Source organism: Acomys russatus, chromosome 29, assembly GCF_903995435.1.
Source record: "Acomys russatus chromosome 29, mAcoRus1.1, whole genome shotgun sequence".
Lineage (NCBI taxonomy): Eukaryota > Metazoa > Chordata > Mammalia > Rodentia > Muridae > Acomys > Acomys russatus.
Genome location: NC_067165.1, coordinates 7,320,345 through 7,337,774, shown reverse-complemented (window position 1 = coordinate 7,337,774; position 17,430 = coordinate 7,320,345).

Below are 17,430 nucleotides of genomic sequence, written 5' to 3'. Positions count from 1 at the left end.
AAATGAGAAAATGATACTGGGCAGCACTTGATAGAATGCCAGGCACACAGCAACCACTCAATAAATATGAAATGCTGTGATTATTGTAAGAAAAAAAAATGACATTTTAATCCACAACTGCCTTCTTAGAAGCAAGGATCCCAGGGCACAGAAGCACCTTTTCTTCAATGCTGGGCCTAGAAGAAGTTGGAAATCGAGTGAGCAAAGTGCTGTTTTAGCCAGGCATGGTGGCGCACGCCTTTAATATCAGCACACAGGAGGCAGAGGTAGGTGGATCCCTGTGGGTTCGAGGCCAGCCTTGGTCTACAATGCGAGGCCAGGACAGCCAAGGCCACACAGAGAAACCCTGTCTAGAAAAAAAAACAAAACAAACAACAACAACAAAAACCAAACAAACAAAACCAAAGTGCTGTGTTTTTAAAAAGAAAAAGAGGAAAGAGAGAAGAATTTTGGAATTCACTCAGCAAAATGAGAGGAGGTAGTAATACAGAAAGGAGAGGAAAGAGAAGATGATGAGTAAGGAAGCCGGGGGAGGGCTTGAGGCAGCTCAGTGGGTAAAGTGTGAGGACCAAAGTTCAGCTCCCCAGACAAAGCAGGACACAGGAGGACCAGTCTGTGATCCTAGCACTTCTGCTGCGAGGCAGGAAGTGGAGACAGGAGAATCTCTGACATATGCAGCTCAAACAAGAGACTCTGTGACAAAGCAGCATAGAAGAAGAGGGCTGACACCTGATGTTGTCATCTGACTTCCACATTTGTGCACGCACACCCTCCCATTCTATCTATCTATCTATCTATCTATCTATCTATCTATCTATCATCTATCAGGTTTTGAAGACAGGGTTTCTCTGTGTAGCCTTGGCTGTCCTGAACTCACTTTGTAGACCAGGCTGGCCTCGAACTCACAGTGATCCGCCTGCCTCTGCCTCCCGAGTGCTGGGATTACAGCCAGGTGTGATGGTGCACACCTTGAATCCCAGGAACTACTACTGCACAGATCCAGAGCCAGAAGAGCCATCCCCTCCATGCCAGAAGGTAAACAAGTGTATAATACTGGAACAGCCAAAGGAAGATGTGTGGTTTGTTGTGCATATGATGTGCCACCTCCTGTGCCCTTGAAGGCTTCGGAAAGACTGTCAGACCCAGCTATGCTTTTTGGAAAGGGAGATGTGAGGATGCCTGAGTGTGAAGTAAGCAATGTCTCAGTCTTTCCTAGAGGAAGAGAGAGAGAGAGAGAGAGAGAGAGAGAGAGAGAGAGAGAGAGAGAGAGAGAGAGAGAGAGAGATGGGGATAGCAATTAAAAGCTCATGGAATTTGCAGAAACCATGAGAGGAAGTTTGAAATTACAAGATTTATGAAATGAAAGCATGAGGTTCAAGCCCACCGTGCTTAGATCTTAAAGGATCAAAAAGATGACCCTGACCTTAGGGCTGTACCACTTAGGCTCTCAGTAACCCACATCTCTACTCACTGGTGCTTGACCACCACAGAGAAGGCCAAACTAAATCAAAGTATTTTAGATTGTCATCTTCTACACCCAAATGCCCAAGAATGGGAAGAAAGACAAACTTCTGCCTTTTTGCCTTGAGTCAAATTTGTTACCAATTTTAATCACATAAATACATTCATCCTCAATACAACCGTACAAGGTACCTGCTCGGACCCTCATTTTTAAGGTACACATTTTCTTTTTCTCAATTCAGTGTGTGGGTAAGCCCACGCCACAACCCACTCCCATGGATTCAGACCCCTTTTATAGACAAGAAAAAGCTTAGTTTTTACACAGTTGGTAAATGGAGGAACCAGGTATCAGGCCTTCTGGTCTGTGTCCAGGCTCGGGACATTTCCATTAGATTCACTGTGGTTATTCAGTGGATACCATTCGCTTTAAGATTCCTGCAAATAAAACTGCCTTAAATCTCTTCTAATTGCTAGGGTAGGGGAAATTGGTGCTCTGGGGTCTTAGTTTTTACACAAGACATAAAATTGATGTTTTTCATAAAATGAGAGTCACTGCTGAGAGTAGCAACATAAGTAGATGCCATTTGGGATGAGCACAGAAATTACTCCAGTTGCAATGAACCGCTCCCCAGATTCAATTGCTTAGGACAGTGATCATTTATTATTTATCATAGTTCTGTGGGTGTCTGGATAGTCCCTTCCTTAGTGTCATCTGGGCTCACTTGTAAGATACATGCAGTTGGAAAGTCTGGCTATGCGTGCTGGCTGAGGTCTGGGCACCACAGTTCTTCTCCATGTGGCCTCATTCACCAGTAGTCTTGACTAGCCACAAGGTAGCCCCATAATGGCATTCCAAGAAGGTAAAGTGAGAAGATATATCTTAAAGTTAAGTTTAAGAAATTCCACTTGCAGCTGGGTATGGTGGCGTATGACTTTAATCCCAGCACTCGGGAGGCAGAGGATCACTGTGAGTTGGAGGCCAGCCTGGTCTACAAAGCGAATCTAGGACAGCCAAGGCTACACAGAGAAACCCAGTCTTGAAAACACACACACACACACACACAAACCAAACAACAACAACAAAAATGCACACCAAGAGCCTGGCCCCATCACCTGGACATAGGGCCTGGACATGAAGCACACATAGAAAACATTTTCTGTGTGTGTCTAGAACCCAGCAAACACACACTACTCCCCACTTTTTGCTTGCCTGCCCTGCTAACCCTCCCCTTGTGATGGTCTATTCCCTCTCAAGAATGCTTATGCTAGCCTTTCCTTTCAATTCTGTGGCACAAAGCCTCTTTACTGCCCTACTCCCACTAGAGCCACCAGTATTGCTGATACCACACTCCGCACGGCAGCAGAGGTCTGTCTCTTCCTAAGCCCATTTTAGAAATGCCACCGCCACCCTCCAAATCCCATCTCTCTAACATGAACACTTGACTCTTCCGCCAGTTGCCTTCGTTCCTGACCATATACTCCTCATGTCTACACCGCTATCCACGTTAAACCGTTTGGAATGCTCTGACCATGGCCTACTCCATATTTTCTCCACGAGCTTGCTTCAGTTTTTCCTCTCCCTTGGATGTCCCTTCACTTGATGAAAATATCTCCTGAGCTCCTTGATACAGTCTTAAAGCTGAACTATTTCTCACGGATTGGTAGGTATAGCAAAGGTTTGGTTGCAGCCGTGGTGCTATTGGGAGACGGTGGTTCTATCTTAGGGTTTCTATGGCTGTGCTAACACACCATGGGCACAAGCAACTTGAGGAAGAAGTGTTCATTTCGCTCACACTTCCACATCGCAGTTCATCGCTAAAGGAAGTCTGGGCAGGAACTGAAACAGAAGCCACGGATGGATGCCGTTCCTTATACAACTCCAGGGTCACCTGCCCAGAGGTGGCAGCACCCACAGTGGGCTGGACTCTCCTACATCAATCATGCATTAAGAAAATGCCTGACAGACTTGCCTATAGGTCAATCTTATGGAGGCATTTTTTTTTTTTTTTTTAAAGTTGGGAGTCTCTCTTCTAGGTTGTGTCGAGTTGACATTAAACTACAACACAGGAGGACCAACCTACTGGAAAGTCTTAAATCATTAGGGTGCCTTTTTTGTTTTGTTTTGTTTTTTGTTTTTTGTTTTTGTTTTGAGACAGAGTTTCTCTGTGCAGTCTTGACTGTCCTGGAGTCATTTTGTAGACCAGGCTGGCCTCAAATTCACAGCGGATCCGCCTGCCTCTGCACACCTGTCTCTTAGGGTGCCCCTTAAGGGGAGGAAGAATTCAGCCCTGGCCTTTCATCTCTATTTAGTGATCTGGACACGAGCTAAGCAATTCTATTCTACTACATACTCTGGCCACAGGACCGGTCTATCATGGACTTGACTTCCAAAACTGTGAGCCAAAATAAACCTCTTATCATTGTAAGTAGATTACTTCAGACATTTGGTGTAGTACTGGAAAGTTCACTGATACACACTTTCTATGCCTGGAGGTAAACAACACATGGTTCCTGACCCCAAGGGCTCAGTGTCTGGTACAGCTGGATAGGGGTATAAGATACACTAACCTTGCCTCCACAAAAGCCAAGGCCACACTTCCACCTAACACAGCACCTCCTGGATCAACCTTAGAATTGCTGAGAGGTTATCTGCTGAATAAACGTGTACACAAATATTTACAGTGAGTTTCACATCTGGCATCTCATTGACTTTCACCCTAAGCCTATGAAGACGGGAATGAACCATAGCATCTTAGATGTGCACAAGGCAATAAGTAGTTCATGGTCTCTTAGCTACCGGGAGGAGGGAAAGCAAGACTTAAATTAGCCTCGTTAATATATACAATGGCGAGTGTTAACTGTTAACTTGACATAATGTAGAATCACCTGGGAGGTGGGCCTTTGGGCACACGTGGGGAGGTTATTTTGGTGAGGTCAATCAAAGTGGGAAGACTCAGGCATGGTGGGTGGCACCATTTCCCAGGGATGGGGTGCTACACTGTGACTGGAGAAGGCAAGCTGGGCACGAGCATTTATCGCTCTCTGTGTCTCGATTACAGATGCAGCATGAAGCTTTAGCTGCCCTAAAGCTCCTGCTGCTTTGACTTTCCCTCCACACTGTTCCTTGAACTGTGAGCCAAGGTAAACCGGAGCTCCCCTCGGTTGCTTTTGTCTGGGTGCTTTGCCACAGAATCAGGAAAAGAAACTAAGACAACATGTTTGGCAAGACGTAGCTGTTCTTTCCTATTAGGGCAGGTCAGCAGGGAGGAGGCTGAGATCTTAAGCCTGGCACAGGTATGATTCCCAGATGCAGACTTGAAATGTAAGGAGCAGTAGGCATTTAGTGCTTGGAGAAGCAGCCTGGACAGATAGATGGACTAGTACGAGCAAAGACCCATGAGGTAGTAACTGATGTGAAGTCTTGAGGGAACCTCAAAGAGCATTGGGTCTCTGGAGGCGCAGGTGCACTGGGCAGAGGAGCGGGTGAACTGGGCAGAGGAGCAGGTGTACTGGGCAGAGGAGCAGGTGTACTGGGCAGAGGAGCAGGTGCACTGGACAGAGGAGCGGGTGCACTGGGCAGAGGAGCGGGTGCACTGGGCAGAGGAGCGGGTGCACTGGGCAGAGGAGCGGGTGCACTGGGCAGAGGAGCGGGTGTACTGGGCAGAGGAGCGGGGGTACTGGGCAGAGGAGCGGGTGCACTGGGCAGAGGAAGCGGGGTGCACTGGGCAAGAGGAAGCGGGTGCACTGGGCGAGGAGCGGGTGTACTGGGCAGAGGAGCGGGGTGCACTGGGCAGAGGAGCGGGTGTACTGGGGCAGAGGACGGGTGTACTGGCAGAGTACGGCGGGTGCACTGAGCAGATTAGCGGTGTACTGAGGCAGAGGGAGCGGGTGTCACGGGGCGAGGAGCGGGGTGCACTGGGCAGAGGGAGCGGTGCACTTGGGCAAGAGGAAGCGGGTTGTCCTGGGCAGAGGCAGAGGAGCGGGTGTACTGGGCAGAGGAGCGGGTGCACTGGGCAGAGGAGCGGGTGCACTGGGCAGAGGAGCGGGTGCACTGGGCAGAGGAGCGGGTGCACTGGGCAGAGGAGCGGGTGCACTGGGCAGAGGAGCGGGTGTACTGGGCAGAGGAGCGGGTGTACTGGGCAGAGGAGCGGGTGTACTGGGCAGAGGAGCGGGTGTACTGGGCAGAGGAGCGGGTGTACTGGGCAGAGGAGCGGGTGCACTGGGCAGAGGAGCGGGTGTACTGGGCAGAGGAGCGGGTGTACTGGGCAGAGGAGCAGGCAGTGGGTGAGACATGAGAGGTAACCAGTCCCTGAGATCAGCATTAAGGATGACGCACTTGATGACCAGGGGTGCACAGAGCTGTTGTAAGGTTTTATCTGAGGGAGGGGTTGGCAAAATTTACTTTTGATATAAATAAAATAGAGACTGGATTGGATCTTCTAAGATATTTGGGGTAGGGAAAACAGAATAAAAGCTGGTGGTGTAGTATTTAAAAAGATAAAGCCTAAGTTGGGAGACAATATGTGATATAAGGAGATCCTGTGACTAATTTGATGTATGTGGGGAGAAAAGAAAGAAAGGTCACTGGGACCATGGGGTCCGGAAGAGGGGAACAAGGCCCCAAAGATAAAGGGAGTAACTACCCAGACATGATTATTCATAATTGTATTAATTTATTCTGCTCAAGTTAAATCAACCCCACCATCATCTCAGTCAGAATCCACCACTGTCAATGCCCTTGTGTCTGCCTTGCTAGCTTCAGACCCTTTCACTGCCAGCAACCAAACAGAGAGAATGCCTGTTCTGTAATTTAACACGGAGAGTAGACACCTTCCTGTCACCAAGGTTTTTAATTGAATATTTACAATTTTATTGAGGATCAGAAGGACACGCAAGTCAGTCTTTCCCATCCAAAGCAACATGGGGACCTCTGGCCTTGACATGCTCCCTTCTGAGGACAGGGCTGGCTGCTTTGGGGCCATTGCCACTGCTGGGGAAGATGTCTTTATTAAAATCTTCCTTGCACAGCAACCCTCTGTTCCTACTTCTTGGCCATTATATCATTCATTCACCCATTCATTTATTCCACAAAGATTGTATTGATTACTTAGTATGCGCCAAGCAGAGTTTTTGGTACAAAGCACATAAGCATTATAAAGGGAAGCGAGGACCCTTGGTGGAAGACAGACGTTAGGAAAACAAAATGCATGGGAAGTTTTCACCCAGGGAGAAACATATATAAGGTCCGAGTCATACAAGACAATAGAATAAGGCCGGGCGTGATGGCGCACACCTGTGATCCCAGCACTCGGGAGGCAGAGGCAGGCGGATCACTGTGAGTTCGAGGCCAGCCTGGTCTACAAAGTGAGTCCAGGACAGCCAAGGCTACACAGAGAAACCCTGTCTCAAAACAAAACAAAACAAAACAAAACCAAAAACAGGACAATAGAATAGACTTGGAGGGTGGTTCAGTTGGTAGAATGCTCACTTGGTATGCATGAGGCCCTGAGTTCCGTCCCAGTACCACATAAAAGGGGCACAGTGGTACAAACCTGTAGCCCCGGCACTTAGGAGGCAGACGCAGGAAAATCAGAAGTTCCATGATTCCTTCCTTATATAGCAAGTTGAAGGCCAACCTGAGCTATCAGAGACCCTGTCTCCAGAAGAGGAAAAAGAAAAGATAAAGGCAAAGAAAGTGACTAGTGGAAGGGGCTATTTTAAACCAAGCAAACAGGAAAAAAAAAAAAAAAATGCCTCTGTGAAAGTGACAGTTAAGTTGAGATCTGACAGGTGGGAAGGGATTGATTTACTTGCAGCATGAGGATACCAATGTGGAGAGGACAAGTGATTCTCCCAGGGTCGCTGTGGCTTAAATGCCTGATACTCAAGTGCCCCTCCCCCACCCCCTCAGTATGTGTACAGCAGTGACTTGACACCAGTCTGTGCTCAGGGTCCCCAGTGTCTGTGAGCACACCCAACACAGAGTCCTCTCTCTTTCTGGGTATCATAAGTTATTACCTACCACTCATCCATTCCTTTTAGGGACCCTCCCTGTCGAATGCGGAACTTGATCTAAAATAAATATAGCGAGCAGAATTGTTTCTGAGATCTAATAGGTCTGAGTTCAGATCTAACACTTACCATTTGCTAGTTAATGTTATTGCATTTCTCACTGTAATTCGAGGACAGTCTTGTGGGGGGAATTATTTTACAAAAATTACATAAGGAAGTGGTGCATAAAGAGACATTCAAGCCGGGCATGGTGGCACACGTCTGTAATCCCAGCACTCAGGAGGCAGAGGCAGGCAGATCACTGTGAGTTCGAGGCCAGCCTGGTCTACAAAGTGAGTCTAGGACAGTCAAAGTTACACAGAGAAACTCTGTCTTGAAAAAAACAAACATAAACAAAAACAAACAACAACAAAAAGAGGCATTCAGTGACATCAACTACTTAAAGAGAGCTCACCTTTAATCCTAGCACTCTGGAAGATAGAGAAGGAGGATTTCTGAGTTCAAGGCCAGCCTGATCTACTTAGTGAATTCTATAGTGAGAGCCCTGTCTCAAAACCAAACCAAAGCAAAACACCCTAAAAAACACGGACAATGTTTATAACTAAATACGTTGTGTTCGCCAGAGATTTTTCCTTAAACATTTCCAAAGCCAGGCGTGGTGGCACACGCCTTTTATCCCAGCACTCAGGAAGCAGAGGCAGATGGATCCCTGTGAATTCAAGGCCAGCCTGGTCTACAAAGCGAGTTCAGGACAGGCAGGGATACAGACAGAGAAACCCTGTCTCAAAAAACTAAAAAGGCAGGTGAGGTAGCACACATCTGTAATCTGGGAGCAGACACAGGTGGATCTCTGTGAGTTTGAGGCCAGCCTGGCCTACAAAGCAAGTCCAGGGACAGCCAAAGATACACAGAGAAACCCTGTTTCAAAAAAACCAAGTAAGGAAAAGAGAGGGAGGGGTTGGGGCAGGGGAAGATACATTTTCATGAAATCGAAGAACAGTTATAAAGTGTTAGAATGTATCAAGAGAGGCAAGGTGCCTGTTTAGGGAGGCTGACCCTCTGCAAAGGTTTAATCTCATACTCCCTCTTGCGTCCTAAATGAGAACTGCACTCCTTCTGGACTGACCATTAGCCAGGGTGCTGAAATAAGCCTGGCTATCGTAGAGCAGAACAGAAGGGAAGTAACACTTGATAAGCACCTACTGGGTGATTTATGTATTTCATCTTTTCTCTCTCACAAATCATTCAACAGAAGCAAAACTCTAAGATTTGCAATATCAAACAACTTTCCTAAGTATTCATGGATAGTAATTACACCTAAACCAAAAGAAAGCTGGGACCAGAAGAGTGATATTCATTGCACCCTTGGGAAGTCAGGTCCTTTTTTCTGTGGATTTACCACCAACCATCAACCCTCTTGGACCTTATTCTCTGGCCACACAGGATGGTTTAGCACCCTCAGAAGATGCTGCAGCTCATTGTTTTTACGCATGCCTTCGTCTCAAGCTTAGATGCTATCCTCAATACCCGTCATTTCTTTAAACTCGCTTCCCGCTTAACTGGCACACTGTCCTTCCTTCTTATGTGGAGAAAATATGAAAACCCTTTCTTTTGTGTCCTTTTGGACCTTGAACTTCTTGTTGGTTCACGAAGGCTAACCAGTAAGATGTTCAACCCTAAGAAATTACAATTGCCCAATCTCTCTATTCAACAGTGGTTGGATGACAGTGACGGGCAACCAGATCCTACCCTCACAGAACTTAGATACTGGTGAGACAATTATAGAAACACTCACACTGATAATGAATTATCTCTTTGAAAGTTACTTTGGCCAAGCAGTGGTGGTGCACACCTTTAATCCCAGCAGTTGGGAGGCAGAGGCAGAAGGATCTCTGTGAGTTCGAGGCCAGCCTGGTCTACAGAGTGATTCTGAGACAGCCAGTCTACACAGAGAAACCCTGTCTCAAAAAAACCAAAAGAAATAAATAAATTACTGTGGAGAGAAAGCAATGAGAGAGCTGGGGAATGTAGCTCGGGTGGTAGGTGGTAGAGTATTTGCTCGAACAAAGCTCTGGATTTGATCCTCACCAACAAATAAACCACGTGAGATAATTCTCATCAGCACTGAGGAAATGAAGGAAGGCAAGATTATGGCCCTCAAATCTTTTTGGATCTGCCGAATATGGCATTTAAAATGCTCAGGCTTTCTTCCAGTCCTCATAGTAATCTTTCAGGTTTCCAAGAAGATGGCGGGGCTCCCAGTGATGATTCCACCTGGGCTGTGTAACACCAAACCACTGGGGAAAACTGCTCCATGTCTCTTCTGCTGCCTGGTTCTGCTCACACAGTGGACACCTTTGAGCTGACTGTTATGTTCTGCCCAGCCAGCAGTGCCACTAAGCTGACAAACACCACCTAAAAATCAGCCTCACACTACAGACTGCTCAGGACATTCAAATTGCTGAGCTCCTATGAGACTAACATGAACATTTTACAGAACTTTGAACTCAAAAACACTTAATCCTAAAACTGCCAAAATACAACCAAGCTGGACATCGTGGAAAGCTTGGCAAAAATCACTTCTTTTTTGTAAACAGTTTTACTGTTTTAGAGTTAAAAATCTTTCCTTTTTATTAAGACAAAAAGAGGGGGATATAGAAATAATATAGGAACAATAGCAAAAAAGAGTACATCTACTCTTATAGATCTTTGTATATTGATACAAATTAAAGTTCTAATTGATTACATTGTTATAGATCTCTTGTATATCAACACAAAATTAAGGTTATGTTTTTGGTTACAGCATACTATGTATCAACTCTTCTTGAATTACCTAAGTAATTCTTATAAATGCAATGTGAAGTTCTAGTTCTTTTGAAAGCTACTATCACAAACTATTTAGGATAATTAAGAAATGCAAACTAAAACAAACAAACAAAAGAAATGCAAACTAAGCCAAGCCCTAACACACGCCTTTAATCCAAGAACTTCCTGTTTATTAAACATAATTATTGTGTGGTTCATCCAGCCCTAGCACACACCTTTAATCTAAGGGTTTTCTGTACACAGGATTTAATATGGTTAAAATCAAAAGACAGAGCAAGAAACCAGCTGACAGAGATTTAAGAGTAGGAGGGATTTTGAATTGAAGGGTATTTAAGACAGCATGGATAAGAAGAAGGGGCTTTTCCTAGTGCTTGGGAGGCAGAGGCAGGCGGATCTCTGAGTTCGAGGCCAGCCTGGTCTACAAAGCGAGTCCAGAACAGCCAAGGCTACACAGAGAAACCCTGTCTAGAAAAAAACTAAGGAGGAGGAGGAGCAGGAGGAAGAGGAAGAGGAAGAGGAAGAGGAGAAGGGGATTTTAAGATTTGAGCTAGTGGGCTGGAGAGATGTCTCAGTGGTTAAGAGCACTCTCTGCTCTTCCAGAGGTTCTGATTTCAGTTCCCAGCAACCACATGGTGGTTCACAATCATCTATTCTGGGATCTGATGCCCTCTTCTGGCAGGCAGGTGTACATGCAGAGAGAGCACTCACATAAAATAATAAATAAAAACTTAAAAAGTTTAAAATAAATATTTGAGCTTTGGGCTTTGGGCTTTGGGCTTTTTGGGTTTTCCTCTGGAATTGAACAGGAAGGTCAGCTGGGTGTTTTCTCTGACCCTCTGAGCTAGCAGGTTTTTACCCCATCATCTGGCTCCTGAGTCTTCATCGGTAATATCATACATTTGGGATTTTCTTTTCTTTCTTTTTTATTTGTTTGTTGTTCTTTGGGGTTTTTGTTGTTGTTGTTTGTTTAATTTTTCGAGACAGGGTTTCTCTGTGTAATAGCCCTGGCTATCCTAGACTTACTTTGTAGACTATGCTGGCCTCAAACTCACAAGGATCTGCCTCCCAAGTGCTGGTGGCAAAAGGTGTGCGTCACCATGTCCGGCTGGGGATTTTCATTTTTTAAAAACAACAACATTACATAGATTTGTGAAGCAAAAAAGATGGGGAACAGGGCCTCTAGTGGAAATAATTTTACCTGTCAAGACCCCAAGGAACTCTGTCAGCCAGAGTCAAGTGTGGCTGTATCTCTATGTACCAATGATGGGTGCTGAGGAATTGAAGTTGAGATTCAAGCAAACCGAGGGTCTCTGGGAAATACTTCTCAGGAGTGCTTCTCTGTAGCTTTTGTTCCAAGATAGATTAGGGTGCAAAGCCCAAACAGAGAAGCAATAATAGCAAAAATAGAGTGTTTATCACCACATCACCAGATGTGCTCAGGACACAGAAGGTCTCACAGAAGGGGGCGTGGGGAGGTATGGTGGTGAGTGGGGGTGGGCGGGGCGCTGACTGCATGTTGCCCTTGAGCCCCTAAGTTGCAAAGATGACGGGGATGGGGAGGAACTATCCTGCTCCAGACATTCCTAGTGCAGGTGGAGGCTTTTCCCCCCAGGGCAGTAAACAAAGTTCTAAGTGAACCCTGTTCACACTGTAGGAAGTTCCACATTGTATGCAATTTACATGGCTGGATGGGAGAGTTAGAATAAGAGACTAAGATTCCGGGTCTGGAGGGCTGGAGAGATGGTTCAGCGGTTAAGGGCACTGGCTGCTCTTCCAGAGGTCCTGAGTTCCATTCCCAGCAACCACGTGGTGGCTCACAACCATCTATACTGAGATCTGGTGCCCTCTTCTGGTGTGCAGGCAGAACACTATATATGTAATAAATAAAAAAATAAATCTTAAAAAAAAAAAAAATTCAGGCTGGAGAGATGGCTCAGAGGTAAAGAGCACTGTCTGTTCTTCCAAAGGTCCTGAGCTCAATTCCCGGCAATTACATGGTGACTCACAACCATTGAACCTTCTCATGCCCTCTTCTGGTGTGCAGGTGTACATGCAAACAGAGCACTCATATAAATAAATAAATAAATAAAATCTTGGGTTAAAAAAGAGAGAGAAAATAAGATTCCATAAAACTGGAGAATTTGGGGACAAATTATGCCACCATTTAAACACTACCATTGATTTGGGAATTAATACTGATAATAACAGGAAGAAAGTCAGTGAAGAGCTCCAAGTCAAAAAAGGGGGGTGAGGTGGGGGGTTTTATTTAAAGAGAGCAATGACTGGCCTGTCAGTGGTGGTGCACACCTGTAGTTCCAGCGCTCAGGAGACAGAGGCAGGCAGATCTCTGTGAGTTTGAGGCCAGCCTCGTCTACAAAGTGAGTCCAGGACAGCCAAGGCTACACAGAGGCACTCACTGTTAAGCTGGTCCGCTAAATTGGACTTTCAGGAAGAATTTACTCTGGAGAGTTGAAAGAAATGCATTTAAATTAAAATATGTGAAGAAAAAAATAAAATGAAATATGCAAAGGCACAAATTGTACCCGATAAAATGTGTTTAGTTTCAGTTCTGACAAATGTGTCCCGACTGAAGTTCTAGAAAAAGGCCACACCTGTGTTAAAGATCCGTGGATGACTGACTGATTAGAACTTCTCAGTTGTGGAGAGCTGGGATGGTCTAGATACAAAGCCAGATTATCTCCTGTCTTTATCCCCTGTTCAGCCATTCTTTGCCCACTTTTGTGTCTGACCTGACATCTTGAAGAGTCTCTTTTGGTTGTATTGTCTTTATAGACCACTAGCTTCTGCTAACTCAAAAGCTAAGATTGTCAAGAGCTCAGATAGCATTTGAGACCCACCGTGTAGATCTGCCTCCTTTGTTGTAATCCACTTGCTTGACGTCCCTATCAAACAGCATTGTATCTGTTTGTTTGTTTTGACTTGGGCTTGCTATGTAGTCAGAGGTGACCTGAAAGCTCTCATGCTCCCGCCTGCAGCTCCTGAGTGTTGGGAGGGAGCTGTAAGCTAGCATTCTAACTGGACTACATCCCCACTTTCACCAGTGGATTTTGAAAATGCCCCCCAATTAGCTGGGTGTGGTGGTGCACATCTTTAATCCCAGCACTTCAGAGGCAGAGGCAGGTGGATCCCTGTAGGCCAGCCTGGTCTACAAAGTGAGTCCAGGACAGCCAAGGCTACACGGAGAAACCCTGTCCCCAAAAAACAACAACAAAAAAAATAAAATGCCCCCGACTTATGACTTTTTTTTTTACTATAATTATTAAAAGCCTCATGAAACTATTCTCACATTGCAATATGTAATTTGGGGCAACTTGAATCCATGTTTCCAGGTCACAGTCACTCATATTTGGCTCAAAGAACAACTATCCCTCATTTCCTTTGAGAAAAGAACTGTGTTGTGTTGACACAATCAGCATTTCTATTCTTTCTTTCTTTTTTTTTTTTAATGGCTCTTTCTATGACTAGACCCCAAATTCTCCATTTATTTTCTGATATTTCATTTTAGCTTGTTTGAATCATGAATGCTCTTTTATAATATTACATATGTGTGGGGTTTTTTTTTCATATAATCTATTGGGCTGTATACTTAACATATCTATGCTCACGTAATAGCTGCGTATTTATCTGGGGATGTGACTCGGCAACAGAGGCCATGCTTGAGGCACTGGGTTCAATTTCCAGCAACAAAACCACAAAAACTTTGCCAGAGAGTCATGCCCTATCTAGTAGCTGAGGCTGTCCTGTACAGTTTCAGTGCCCTGGCTGGGAAGCAGAAGCTAACATGAAATACAAAATATTTAAGGTAGAAACAGAGTTGGCACGGTAGATCACACTTGTAACTCAGCACTTTGGAAGTCAAAGCAGTAGGGACTGTCTTGGGAGCAGGGCCAGCCTAGGCTACATAGTGAGATTCTATCTTAAACCAAAACAAAACAAAAAGATAGACACAGAACTATTTCTACACTGTTGAGAAGAACATTGCTGATATCCTATGGGGCGAACTTCCATGGGAACATGTGCCACTTGGTTCAGTAACCATGCAGCTGCAGTTACGGATGGTGGAGAGCTACATACTCTGGGACCTTCTGATGCTTCAGGGCAGAGTATGGCCACCACTGCCTCCACAAACAGATGTACTTACTGCTAGTCTGTAAGTACAGGTCAGTGGTCTCTCTAGCCTCATTTGAAAGGTAAAAGACAAAGTAGGTACCTGAGAAAGTTCACTCTGGTCCAAGGATTTGCTTGTGGGAACTCAAAATGGTTGAGGGACAACTGTGGCACCCGTGCCACCGCGGTACCGAGTCGAGGGCGAGGGACTGCAGATTTAACTCATGCACACACACATGCACGCGCGCATGCGCGCGCGCGCGCGCGCGCACACACACACACACACACACACACACACACACACACACACACAATAACACAGTGGGTCCTTCCTGCTAAGAGAGCAGCAGCAGCGGCAGCGGTTTATTATTCTCATTCGTTCAGAGTTCCAAAGAGCCTTCTTATAGGCAGCAAAACAAGAATCCTCCTCCCAGGTGAAATCCCTCAAGAAGTGATTGCACACAGGAGGAAAAGTCTCGAGGAGGGGAGGGGTGCGTTCTCAGAGCAGTAAACATGACTAGCTAACCAAGATAAACAGACATGGAAGCTGCTAGAAACAGGACATGAAGCAGCAAGACAGGCAGGGAGCCCAGTCGGGCCTGCTTCCTACAGACAACCTCTTCACAGTTGAGAGAAACGTGCTAACCATAAGCAGAAGTGACTGCTGTTGAGCTGGCAGGTGATCTCAAGGCTGTCAGTAAGTGGCCTTCTCTGGCCTGACACAGAAAGGCCTGAATGAACATGTCTGATTGACAAATGTGGTGCCTCGGAGCCTCTGGAAGCAAAGATCTGCAGGTGTGCTCCTCTGTGTCTCCCCAGAGCCCTTTCTACATGGTGGGTATCAACACCATACTAAAAGCACTACTTGTTTATTTATGTATACAGTGCACATTAGATCACATTATAGATGGCTGTGAGCCACTGTGTGGTTGCTGGGAATTGAACTCAGGACCCCTGAAAGAGCAGTCAGTGCCCTTAACCTCCAGCCCCCTATTTATCTTATTTTTAAACATGTGTAGTGTGTGTCTCTGTGTTCATGACAAACAAAGGCATCATCAGATTCTGTGTTTGTGTGCCAACCGCTCTGAGTGCTGCAAACTAAACAGGTTCTCTGGAAGATGAACAAGCACTGTTAGCTACTGAGTTTGAAACCCTTTTTTTTTTTTTTTCTCCCCAGCATCGTATGCACAGACTAGATCTATAGGTTAGTAGTATTTGGTGTACCTGGACCCAGGACTAAGACCTGGCAGGCACAGAGAGGGATGCTAAGAGCTGGGGCTAACAAGTGTTTCCTCTTTCAGGTTATGAAGGTCCAGGCCTACTCCATTAAGAAGCTGTGGTCATCCGACATGGGCGCACGCCTTTAATCCCAGCACTCGGGAGGCAGAGGCAGGTGGATCTCATTGAGTTCGAGGCCAGCCTGGTCTACAAAGAGAGCCCAGACCCACCAAGGCTGCAGAGAAACCCTGTTTCGAAAAACAAAAAACAGCCGGGCGTGGTGGCGCACGCCTTTAATCCCAGCACTTGGGAGGCAGAGGCAGGCAGATCGCTGTGAGTTCAAGGCCAGCCTGGCCTACAAAGCGAGTCCAGGATGGCCAAGGCTACACAGAGAGACCCTGTCTCGAAAAACCAAAAAAAAAAAAAAAAAGAAAAAAGAAAAACAAAAACAAAAAACAAAAACAACCCCCCCCAAAAAAAACCAAAAAGCAAACAAACAAATGAAAAGAAGCATCAACAGAAGGTCGTGAGAGAGGTCAGAGAATCTTCCAGCAAGTGATGTGGAGTCTGGAACTTAGCAATTTTACTCACTGAACCATGTCACCTGCCCCACTTTTTTCCCCCTTGTATTCCACCTATCATTAACACGGGTAAGATGCTTCCATTTTGAGGCTACTGTGAATACTGCTTTGAATATGGGTGTACAAACAGCCACTCAATGTACTATTTTTACATCACTTTGGTAATCATCTGAAGAAGTGGAATTGCTAGCTCACACGGCAATTCTACAATTCAGTTTTTGGAAAATCATTTTCCAGAGCATAAAGATATAGAAACTGACTTACTGAAAAATTTCTGTGCCCCGTGTGTCCCTTATTTCTTTTCTTTTCTTTTCTCTTTCTTTGTGTGTTTTTTTAAAAAGATTTATTGATTTATAATTTATACAGTATTCTGCCCAAATGTGGGCTTGCACACCAGAAGAGGGCACCAGATCTCATTGTAGATAGTTGTGAGCCACCAGGTGATTGCTGGGAATTGAACTCTGGACCTTTGGATGAACAATCAATGTTCTTAACCTCTGAGCCATCTCCCCAGCCTGTTTTTTGTTTTGGTTTGGTTTGGTTTTTTGAAACAGGGTTTCTCTACGTTATTTTGGCTGTTCTGGACTCACTTTATAGACCAAGCTGGTCTTGAATTTACAGCAATCCTCCTATCTCTGCCTCCCGAGTGCTGGGATTAAAGGCATGTACCACCACACTCGGCTCCATCTGTCCCCTATAAAGACCTGCAGTGCTCCAGATTGAAACCACCTGTTTCACTCAATCAGCCACCTTAGAATGTAGTGGTCACATGGCAGCAGGAGTTTGCAATCAGATTCTGGTGGTTAGAATCCAGTGATCACACCATTCTCTGACATTCCCTTTTCTATAACTGAGGCTGGTTGATGGGGTTTAAAGAGAAACTACCAGCTGGGCACGGTGACACACACCTTTAATCACAGCACCTGGAAAGGCAGAGGTGGCTTTCTGAGTTCCAGGCCACTTACTTTACCAGCCAGGGTGATATGGTGAAACCTTGTCTTAAAAAGAAAATCGGCCGGGTGTGGTGGCGCACGCCTTTAATCCCAGCACTCGGGAGGCAGAGGCAGGTGGATCTCCGTGAGTTTGAAGCCAGCCTTGTATACATAGTGAGTTCCAGGACAGCAACGGCTACATGGAGAAACCCTGTCTTGAAAAACAAAATAAATAGCCGGGCGTGGTGGCGCACGCCTTTAATCCCAGCACT